The sequence below is a fragment of the Bombus bifarius genome, unplaced genomic scaffold (genome assembly GCF_011952205.1).
Source record: "Bombus bifarius isolate JDL3187 unplaced genomic scaffold, Bbif_JDL3187 scf7180000010252, whole genome shotgun sequence".
NCBI lineage: Eukaryota > Metazoa > Arthropoda > Insecta > Hymenoptera > Apidae > Bombus > Bombus bifarius.
In genome coordinates this window covers 1,633,264-1,645,696 of record NW_022885576.1, presented here as the reverse complement: position 1 = coordinate 1,645,696, position 12,433 = coordinate 1,633,264, and the positions used below count along the sequence as shown (strand labels likewise).

Below are 12,433 nucleotides of genomic sequence, written 5' to 3'. Positions count from 1 at the left end.
CTGGCGTGTTTGGGTGAGAAGAACATGGCCGAGTATCAGCGAGGAAACCACGAACGATCAAAGAAGTCTATTGCACGTATTTAGTGGCTACAAAAAGGATTTGGAAATATATTTATTTTCCAGCGAAACGTCTTTTTATCAAGTAGCAAATTTTTATAATTATATGAAAATGCCATTAAAATAGTGGGAAATTGAATGTAGGTACTTGGACCTGGTTGATGTAGGTACGTAAATGCTACAATATAATGGTGTACAAGTACCTTTCGTGCTCATCAAAATAAACATTGTCAGTCAAAATGTAACGTAGCAAGAAATTATTTTAATTGACGCGGCTGAAGAGAAATATAGAGGATTTCATCAATTTCGTTTTCGTTATTATTTCTTCCTCCATCCTGACCTGACATTATCAGAAACCGTATACGTTATAATCCCTGCATGAGTACATAAATCTACGTGAAAATAGACATGAAAACATGAAATTTCAATTAGAAAATGTGTCACAGGACAGTAGAATTTCACCAGGTGATAAATAAACATGCGTGCAATAAACACGTACTATTACTTGCAGCTTATCTAATGCGAATGATCGATCGAATAACAAACAATATCCGATTAGGATTAAGTGGCACGTGACGCTATAATTTTCACACGAAATACATTTAACATAAAATTAACCTTTGTCACTGGAACACATAAATCGACGATTAGAAAATTGTCACAGGCTAGTAAAATTTCATCGAGTGATAAATAGCCGTATATACGATAAACGCTCGGTAATACCTTCACCTTATCTGTTTCACATGATCGAATACCAAAACATACCATTCAAGTACCAAACAATATCCACATGTATACTTACCATAAATCTCGGCATCGATTAAAATTAAACGTCTGATGTACGCGATACCACTTATTCATTTATTCGAGCGTTGTACGATATCGGCAATATTGCATAGTAGATGATCGGTATAGAAATCTGCACACAAAGGCATATTTCCCGTTGAGTAAATAGATCCATGGAGCACTTTCACCGGCGTCCTTCGCGGCCTCTCACAGTTCTCCCTCGAATCTTCATCCTTGGCTACACGGCGGCCAATGAACGTCCCGCGGCGAGGGCACAAGTGGACGGACAAATTAAGTGTTGCTCCGACAACGGGCCTGAAACACGCGTCCACACTAGAATTACATCCACCGATACCGATCTACATCGGATTTGAATAATGCACCGTGAGTTTCTTCCGCACAGCGGAATAACCAGTCCATTCGAATGGCTAACAGAACGCTACGCTAACGTTCGATCAGAGTGCGATATTCGCTCCGAAAGAAACAGAACGTGTACGTGTGTACAGGTTGGAACCTACACGATGCTACGTTTTAGCGGCCAAGCATTTGATTTCGGTCGTTTTCTACCATACGTCGCGCTTCCGTATTTCTATGACTTCGAAATAATTCAAAGCCGCGCAGAGATACGCGATTAGATAGGGGATTACGAATCACCGATGGCGCACCACGAAAGGGAATCAGAACGAGTTTCGAATGCTTCTCGCTAATGAACCTACGCCGTACAGGAAACGCACACAGTGAGTTTTGTACAGTTCATTGCCGTCTCCGGGCATCGTTAGTCCCTGGCTAACCTTCACGGATTTAAGACGGTACATCACGCAGCCACACTTGGCCTCTTTCTTTCTCTCTCTCTCTCTCTTCCTCTCGCATCCGCTGCGTTTGTCATATCTTTATTATTGCCCTCGGTTTAATGCGCTTCCGTGGCGTGTTGCTACGTTTTCGTCGGACGTTTTTGTGGCCGGAGAGGGCGGGGTTTCGCCGAGCGAAATTTTTCGTTCCATTTCGAGGACGCGTTATTACCAGGCCGTGGTGGAGCGCAAAAAAATACTCCGCCAAAGACAGCGTCGGTAAGCGGTCGTCGTTGAGTGTGTTTGGCGAATGATTGTTCCGACGTACCCATGGAAATGAAACGTTCGTAATAAAGCAGCTGGCATTACCGATATGATATAGTTTTTTACCGGGCGTTTCTTATCAACAGGAATAGAGGTAATGAGATGGAAAGGACTGATGACGGTTCGCTGGTATTACACGAGTGAAAGTTTTTGCCCCCGCGGTATGCGAAAGAATCGAGAAAATTATTACGCTTGTTAGAGTTTTGTGAATAACATTTGATGGTGTACCGTGGCGTTGTTTTATATGACGAAAAATTATCTGCTCATTTTCGTGGTAATCGACCTTACGCCGCGGTAACCTTACGCCTGATCAAAATTTTCTGATACTACTGACGCTCGGACTGGTAGTAGTATCGCCCGATTATAGGATTTCTTCCAGCTCACTAGAACTATGCAGGTTTACATATTGCCTCTCTGTGCTCTTGTAAAATGAAAAATTCGAATGTTGATGTGTTTACAAAAAATGGGATAAAGGAAACACAGAATTTTGCAGTGGTTTATTTAACGCGAATATTCCAAATACAAAAATATTTAAAAATATAAATATATAAAATAATATGTTCTTTTGAACAAAATTAATATTATCTTTAATGTTCGCTTTTTAAAGATCATGGTTCTGATTTTTCCGTCACGTTACTTTTTCTCCAAAATGATTTAACTTGTACGTTAGACGTTTCTCCTGTCGTTAAAAACGAAGGAGCTATTTACATTGGTTGTTATTTAAAAATTACGAAAATAATATTTGGCTCCGGTAATGAAGCAACGAATTGAAACAGATAAGACACCCTCAAATTTCCAAACAAACCACGACCTGCACGGTAGTCGGCTTGTCGAGTAAATAAAATCAAAGTATGCCATAGCCCTTTCAAGTTCTCAGGGTATAAAGACTTCAAGAGTTAGTCGGTCAAACGGGCAAAAAAAATGGAGGAAGGAGAAAAGAAAGAAGGGAGAAATAAAAAGCAGAAAACGCGAAAAGGAGGAAAGAAGCGAAGGCAGGAAGAGAGGAAAGAAAAGGGAGGAGAAGTAGAAAAGGAGATCGACGGTAGACGAAGGGGTATAAGGGGTTTAGCAAAGGGGAAACGTGAAAGAGGGCCTGGCCATAACATTACAGAGGAGCCTGCTGAGTGAGATATTACCGCCGTCATAACCTCTAATAACTACACAGAGCCCTTTATAACGCCTCCCAGTGCCTCATTGTATCGCGGTGGTAGGCTCCTCTTGTCTCATACGTAATGTAGGTAAGGCTTAGCGCTGAGACCTGTACTTTCAGATGGTACCATTACATGCCGGTGTGAGTATTCGCCACTATCGAAAGCCACTACGCGACGACGATCGGCTATGGGAAAAAGAGCGTGGCACACGTGGAGCACCGGCCTCGAGTTTGCGTATATACATACATACGGAGCATGGAATCGTGTGAAGAAGCTTGGTCGTTCCACTTTGGTCGAAACTAAAGAAATTCTGTAAATGGACGTCACGCATGTTGGAGTCACTGTGGCGGAACACGACGAGTCTTTCTTGGAAAGGAAGAAACCTTTCGGCTGATTTTGATCCGAAGGTGTCCAGGGTGGTCTGCTAACTCGCCGCCGGAACTGTGGGAATTCGGTGAGATTTAATTGCAGCCTGAAAAAGATAACATCGAAACACTGGTTTTGTAAATGCCACGCTGGATGTTGGGAGCAAGCGAAGGATTTTGTTCAGTTGTTTATACTTTGGGTAGGATGACAATTTTACGTGGAGTCCAAAATTCGAGATTATTGTGTAGAAAGAAAAGTTTGTTGAAGTGAAACCGTGAGAGTCGATGAATTACAGTAAAATTACGTTTAATTGCATTGGAGAAGCACGAAACATTACACGAATGAAAATATCTTCATAATTTTTGTAATTTCCCTTAATAGTTTCGAGCAATGTACATAGTAACTATATCTTCCTCAGGCTTGGAGCAACACAACCATCGTATACCCTTGAAGGATTATTAATAAGTTTAGCACGTACGTCGATATGTATTCACTAAATGACGTAATAATGATTAACCGAAAATCTAACTAATTATCTACCAAAAAGAGAAAAGGAGAACAAACACACAACCACCGTAATAATAATTTATCCTTCGAAGATCGTCATATAACAGGTGATATCTTCTCATACGACTCACTTACAGATACCATCACATATCTGGTAAATGATCTAATAATGGCCAGTTACTTTAACTAATAAATGATAAAAAAATAGAGAGAAGAAGGAACACACCAATGATCGAATCCCAATTAAACGAAAGTGTCTGACAGAAACTAAAGTAGATCGGTACGAAGGTGATGGAATTGTTTTAGAAGCGGTTAGTTCCTAACTAATCACACCGGAGTTTAATTAGCTTCTGATCTATGTGTTGTTACGAGCCGCTCGTATTGCGTGATTTTACAATCCGTTGGTAATACAGGTGCACATCCTGCCCGAGGTTGATAGAATACCAGGATACGTTGTCGGAGGCCTCTGCAACATTTTCTCTGTGTCTGCGTTTCTCGTATTACCTTTCTTTTATTTTCATCTTTTCTCGGGACGGGCAAACTCGTTGCTTCTTCTTTCGCTGGACCGTGCGGCGCATCTTGCAACGTCACGAGGCGTTTATCCATTTTACGTCATTTGCCATGCTCGCACCGTGAAACTGATACTCCGGGACGTTCATTTCCGCGAGGTTTTGTTGCTCCCTCAAGGGGAAGATGCGTCGGATAGCAAGAACAGCAAATTCGTTCGCGCGTTTCGCGATGCTCTTTAAGGGGAATTAGAATTACGATTAATCAGCTCCACCGACCGGATCCTCTTATATCTTCTCCCTACAGCGCAGCGTGTCGTTGCTTGATGCTCCCTTCCGGCTCGTTCCTTCGGCAACACGTGATTTTGTTATCTATGAGTTATGGCCGGAATAGCGATAAATTTTATAAGAAGAATAACGTTTCGTAATAACATAAAAATCTTATAATATCGATGTATTATAGGGAAATAATTTCTTGAACGTATCTATCGAACACGTGAAGTAGAACGAGACACTGTGGCTCATATCCCCCTTAGTGCTAAATCATAGAGTCACGAATTTAGCTGTAGCTGCACATGAGTCAACGGGAGATTCGAATCGGGAGAGACTCGTATTGTTGCGCCTTGGAGTGCCAACGTTGTTTTGCTTTGCTAGGTTTAAAGGTAAACAAACTCCGGACAAAACATTATCGCCGTTGTTTGTAATCGTCAACCGGAGTTACATTTGAACTTTTTGCGATACCACCGGTCGATACAAATAGACGAACATGTTCTCTAGGACGATCATTATAGCGAGTGGAATAGCGAGCGTAGAGTTGAACAGTAGCATCGAGTAAGCGACGATTACTACCGACATACACTATCTCCGTACCTGTATTTAAAGTGATTTTAATATACTGTGACTATTACAATTTTATCACTCGTCTCTTTAATAAACCAACGCGTTTAATATACAGGTCTTAGTGATGTGGCCAAAACGTTTCTCTCTGTTCTACTCGCTTGTAACGTTCAATTTACTTTTATAAAATTGACTTCAATTGAAATTTCTAATAAATGACCAAATAAATAATCAAATAAACGAATGGGTTTCAACTGTACATCAAAGATCAGTATGGTCGTTCTGCTTGAACCCAATGTAGCGGCGCGCAAATGTATTTTATCGTTCCTAAACAGTTGCAATATGAGATTACGTATATGTACATACGTGTGTATGTGGATTAATTCTCATTGTACGATGAGAAAATGTCTGTTGAAGTTCGAAATAAAAAATCTAGAAATCGAAGTTAAATTTCAATTTTTCAAATAACTCCTGATCTGTAATCTTCTCTACATTATACACATGTCTGTCTAATGATCAGATGAAGCAGAAGTAGCGTTCTTTTTTCTTCTTTTCCATCTTAATACCTCTGTTTTACGAAGAGATGCCCGAGGGTGGTTACTTTGTTGCTTTGCCAGACTGTCAGCGTTATTCCGATGAAATTGATATTCCGAGATATCATCAGCGTTTAAAGCATGATGGCTACGTATAAATACGCGAAGCATTATGCATTATCACAGCCGCTTCGCGTGATATTGGCCGTTTTGTTGCGCGTATTTTGATTCAGCTCGGTTATCGCCGCCAATACCCTGAAGATATGCAAATTTCGTCGTCGTACACGGCTCTGAAAAGAGTTTGACAAAGAAAGTGTGTCTTTCATGATATATTAGGCAATTCTAATTAACTCTGTCTGAAATGTATGAAGTTCTTTTAAAATAAATTAACGACGATGTGGAAAAGAAAATATACGGTGAGATGAGAAAATCACGATGCAAGGGAAACGTGTTAATTTCCTATAAAAGATTCTACGAAGAAATTTACTAAATTATACATGACATTTCTTATATTACCATTCGTTGTATATTAGCACGTTAAGTGTTACAGAATGTTCAAATTAAAAATAGTTTTCTAACAATATACAACGAGCTTACCGCTTTCTTTTTAAATTTCATGCAATTCTATTTCATATCATGTTGGAACTCGAGTATCAAAGAGATATTAATACAACTATGAATATTAATTAATAAAAGTGTATGCAAAGTATCAACGTTCGTAAGAATTTAATCTGTAAATTTTTTTATTTCCTTATTTTATTACCATCTGCATTAATGATCAGACATCTTGATGACGTCATGTACATTAAATTACTCATCTAATTTGCATCTTGCAATTGCGTAATATCATCCTATCAACCATGTATTATTTTTTTCGTAGAATGACTAAAGTGTGACTTGAGTATCTTTCTCCTTTTTTTCAATTTATATGTTTTTATTTTATTAAAGCCACCTTTGGATCACATACGAAAGAAAATAGATTACCTGTAAACAGAATGACATCAGAATCCTTGTCACAAATTTTTAAAATTATGGCGTAACAGTTGATATGTTTCATAAAAAATGTTGGTTGCGAGTAACTACTATAAATGATTCTAGCTTTTTAAGTTACGGATTATCATTATCGGTGACGAGAATTTAATGTTGATTACCAGTAACCAATGTAAATGATCGGAATTTTTTTCGCTATCAGTAACCTTTATCGATTGCAAAAACTTTTCCGATTGCATTCGATTATTGTCAATTATTACTAACATTGCTAATAATTAGCACATATTCATTGACAACGTAAAAAAACGATTATAATACGTACATATTTTATTTTAAGCAAAAAAACGGTACAAAATATATGAAACAACGATTAGGATAAAAGAAATTGTAATAAAAGATTTTTATTAATACTTGTATTAATATTTGATTAGTAGTAACCAAGAAAATTTTTCGCCATTGGTATCGTTAAGCAAAATTGTGCCTCGATAATGATAATTGATAATCGAAAAAAATTCCGGCCGTTTATATTGACTAGTGATAAGCAAAGTTGAACATTTGTTGCCAATAATGATTACTGATAACCAAGAAAAATGTTCGTTATTCACAATGGTTATTCGTATTAATATTCTTTAATCATTTAATCATCAATTTCTGTTAGATTGATCGATAGCTGGCTTCTATTTAAACAAAAATTCATTTTTACTCGCACACTTTTCCCCCCACAAATATTCAAAATAAATGTTATTTCGGATCTCTGCTTTTTGCAATAAGATACACAATACTGATCAGCAAAGTTATTAACGAAAGACCTGTCTATTACATGTAAATGTACTTTACAGAATTCCAAAAGCTACCCTCCCCCATCGTGCAGCAAAAGAACCACCGTAACCTTAAAAGCTGTTCAACATCTTATCATCGTGTCCTTCCTCCGCGTACTCGCCCTTGTTACACACAAATCCGTCGCGTGTGTACTTCCGTGAAAACGTCGAGCGCGTGTCTCTAAGCGTATCGGTGAATGCCGGAGCGGATCGTACGGCCGGTGCACCGGCCTTATGGGTGTAATGATGTTATTTTCTTGTAGCAGTAACTCCGTGGCGGCGCAAAAACCAAGCCCCCACGGCAGTTACATGTCTGTAGCAGTCCGCATACCTAGCTCGTTCGACTTTAACCCCCTGCGTGCGTACCACACGGCCCCCGTACGCATTCCGTATTCTCCTACTGGCCGGCGTGCCGTTACCGTAGTTACACACCTGGACGCCATTTGTACGGCCAAGGTAGGGGAAGCTTTCCCTTTTTATTTTTGCGTGGGTAGGCTAGATCGAAGCCACCGCTGGTGGAATCTTCTTCAAGGCGAAGCCGACGACGAGCCGGTAGCCTCTTTCGTTGCTCGTTATTACGTCGCTGTACGCGCCAGCTTTCAAGTATCCTACCTTTTTTACTACCGAATGAAGCAGCCGATAATTAAAGGCGGACCAACAATCCCACAGAACACACACGAGTGCGAGGTATTGCTGTTTTTGGGTGTGAAGGATGACTAATGAACGAATATTAACATATATACTTCCTCCTTTCCTTCAATATTCTTCCCTCTCTTTCTTAATTAAAGATCCTTTTTTTAACGCGAATACTTAGGGGATCACCTTGACCTATGTACCGAAGGAAACCGATTGCTACGGGATGGACCGCGTGAAAAGTTGCAAAAATGTACTGGCATGCTATATAAAAATATATAAAACAGTGTACTTGCTCGTTGCGATATCTAATGACACAAATTTCTGCGTGGATTTTATCTTTTTAAATTGCATTTTAAATGCATTTTAATTGCATCGAAAATAGAAATTTACGTATGAACATATACAGTCTACTAATAGCTCGTAACTCGTGTAAAGTTCTGCTTATAAACTGCAGTGTATACGTGTGTACATCCGCACGTGAAAACAGGATCAAGCGCAGTAATTCTCTTGCCCCTTGTTCCATTCCACTCGTCATCTCCCCAACTTTTTAAAGTACTTCGCTTAACTTTAATAATAAGAATTCCACCATAAATTCCTCGAATCCCGTACAGAAGGCGAATCGTTTCCTACTATCCGCGTTATTCCCTCGGCAAACGTAGTTGTAGTTCGCGTCGAAGACGGAAGGTCGGATTTTTGCCAGCAAGAGCCGCGAGACGATCGTAAAGTGGCGAGTCTCGAGTCCGTCAAAAAGCCTGTGACGCATCTTTGGTCTCGGGGTATTGGTCTTATTTAAGCGTCGACTAACGTCACCTATCGTCGGTAACCGGCTCCGTTTAATTTTCATGGGAACAATTTCGTGGCGCATAATGAGCGCGTTCTGCTCCACAGGGTCCGGTTGACCGTTATTAAATTCTCGGTAGAAAGCGAACCGATACCAGGCTACCGGTTCACCGGTTCGGTATGCCGCTCTCCTAGGCTCGCTCGCGATTTAACGATCCTCCAGCGAGGATCAGGGCTGTTGAACATTATCCTGAAATACGCATTATTAATGGAAATTCAACGGATAATTTGCTCTCTCACTGATGGGTGCTTCCTTCTTTCGCCGCTGGCTGAGACCGCCCCCTTCTTCGACCAACGTGTCTCTCTAAACAATTTTAGGGTGGGCACGGGTTATGGCACTAAACTGCATAGATGACTAACGCAAATAAAATTTATGTAACACCTCGTAGTGAAAAAATACGGCTGCTCTGCCTCTGAAATTAAATGGCTTTCTTCATCAGAGCTGTAAAAGTTTATTATAATGTTTGGCCCAACACGTTGTACATTATATCTTGTGTTTTTTTATCGGAGTGTGTAGAAACATGCGTTCTCGCATATTCTTTTCCGCTTCTTTCATTTCCATTGGTGTTTTTTTTTATTTTTACATTGCGTGTTTACGCAACAGGTGCGTCAGCAATGTTACTTAGATAATCGTAACGGCGCAATTTTTGTTTTTGAAAAAAATTGTTGCATATTAAAGGATTAACCTGACGGAACGATTTAATTGGACGAGATAATTAAATCATTATTCGTTCTCTTGAAAACACCTTGCGGTACTTCAACGAGTTACTAATTATCTTCCTTTGCAAGGAGACAATTTTTGTTAGATATACTACAAACAAACAACTGATGCTAAATTAACATCGTTCTAACTCTTAACGAGAGTCTAGGTTGTTATTATTGCACTCGTCAAAAGTCCTAAATTTTAATCACTGATTTTTCAACCTCACTAATCGCGTTCATGTGCTACAGCGTTCTATAAATTCAACAAATTCTGCAAATTCACTGTACAACAACTATTACAAGCCTCCAATTGTGCTCTAATGCTAAGAACACCTAAAGGATCTTGGCCGTAAACTGAAGAGACAACAAATAGGTAAATAAATAAAAAAGAACAACAAGGATCCGCTATACCACCAAAACCCTTGAACTCTCGTTACCGTACACCGCGGATATCCTAGTATAGTGATTACTAGTAGGCGATAAAACACACGAAGACCAGCTCACGACGCAGTCCGCTGCATAATTTCCAGCGCGGTTCTTTTCTTGCAACGCGAGAGACGAGCTGAGACGCTTGTTTCACCTGGACTCTGGACCCTGTACTTGCTTTGCTCGCAAATAATACCGCGGAGCGTTTCTTATTTCGCGTGCTGCTCGCGTCGAGAACACGCGGCGGCCACTTCGACCGGTCGCGGTCACAGCTGTCCACCAGGATGCTTGATAATGCTCGGAGTCTCGCGGTACTGGCCAAGAATAATTCTGCGTGTAGTATGGACTATCATGGCTGGGACCACAAGCGGCTGGCCATTAAGACGTTGTTTATTGCTGAGGGAAAATTTTATTCATATTATGCCGCGAATAGTCGGCAGCGAAACGACTGCTGACCCGTTAGACCGATAAAGTGTCGTACAATGGATTTTTGACGCGTGTGACGGACGCTCGTTCGTGGTCCTCTTTATGCGACTGCGTCCTCGTCTGTTTCGGCTGAAATGGTGCTATTTGTATCATTTAAATAGTGCTATATAGTGGTAAGAAGAAAGTTGGTAAGGTAAATGGTACGAAAGAATGCGATAATCTTACAAAATTATATTTGACAACAGCTGTGAGTAGACACAGTGGCGAACAAAGGATAGTTCATAAAAGGATAACGTTCTTTTCCAAAATGGACTTATATTTAATGAGAGCGATGAGTAAGCGTAACATATACCGTAGAATAAATGACTGTTACCAATATATGGTGAACAGTCTTTAATACAAAAGTTAATAAAATTCATAGTGTTTCTATCTTAAACTTTATTTTCTCATCGCTGATGTGCAGAAATTTTGGTTTGGTTAGATCCTTTCGTTCTTAAAATTATTTAAGGACGATATACGTGTGTCTAGAATCTTGTGCTGCCTATTATATCGAAACAAATGTGGGCAATTCATACGAACATTTTGACATTTAGAATCGTGTAAAAATTCTTTAGAAATAAAGCAAAACTTTCCTATGATTCTACGTAACATGATTAACATAACCGTCTCATAAATTTCAGTTAATAACAATACTTCGTTTCCTGTCCCCTGTTTCGTAAATTATAAATTTATAAATCTAAACGATCATCGTAGAAACGGAATGATTAAATAGTATTTGAATGGATCTGGCCAAATTTGTATATTTACTTAGGTAGTTGCTCGAGAGAGCACAAAGAGTAGAAACTTGTAAGGAATGCAGAAACCTTTGCTTCTTCGAATAGCAAGGCACGTTAATTAGATGTAATTAGAATGCGGAAAAGTTTCAAACGATTTATAATTGCATGTTGGTTTAACGACGTCTCCTTACCTCTATTAAAAAATATGCGTTAGTATCAACTAGAAAAACATTCGAGGCCTTGAATAGTTTCTACATTTCCGTTTATCGATTTTTTTCTACGGAAATTTAACGATATGTCAACCTTCCTCTATGTATGTGTTTTCTTTTTACTTACTATTTACTTGTAACACTTGCAGTTAAAAATTTATACTAAATAACGAAAGAAACACAAGGAAACGATTAAAAATATTTCATGATTGTAAACTAAATAAATATGATTAATAATCTGGGAATTTATACTAAATGAGCGAAGCAGAGATTTGTGTCATCCTGCTAATATTAAAATAAATAAATAATTTGCATAAATATATTTATATTTCTTCCTCAAATTATTATTTTAGGCACAAGCAGGAAGCTTGGCATTTAAATATTTCATAAGATTCCAATTAAAATCGTCGTCCTCGTATACGTCCTAAATGTAAAACATAGTTCAGAAAATATGGTCCATTCGTTATTGGTAATCATCGCGTTGTGCAACACCTCGTCCCCTAGTTTCACGTATTTCAGAAAAACGCCTACGAACCTTCGCAGTGTCAACACCCGATTTGCATAGGCGCATCGATTAGCGTCCAACATTGGTCGAATGCAAATCGACCTACCCACGGCATCCGAATTCGTCGAATCAGCCAGTCGAAATTGATTTATCGCTCGTATAAATAGCTGCAGGATCCGGTAACCGCGTGTATCCTAACAATGGCGTAACATCATCGTCGAAATTCATCCTCCGATCACAATGAATGAGA

The 12,433-nt window shown here is 39.3% G+C and overlaps 1 long non-coding RNA gene across 1 annotated transcript in view; it reads right to left on the bottom strand.

Annotated features, from left to right (window-relative positions):
• Nucleotides 1–354: 354 nt before the first annotated feature.
• The window catches only part of LOC117216207, a 114,136-nt gene continuing 102,057 nt past the window's right edge, over nucleotides 355–12,433 (bottom strand). The window contains exon 3 of the long non-coding RNA XR_004489316.1: nucleotides 355–1,158. This is a non-coding gene — a long non-coding RNA (uncharacterized LOC117216207). The remainder of the gene's footprint in view (nucleotides 1,159–12,433) is intronic.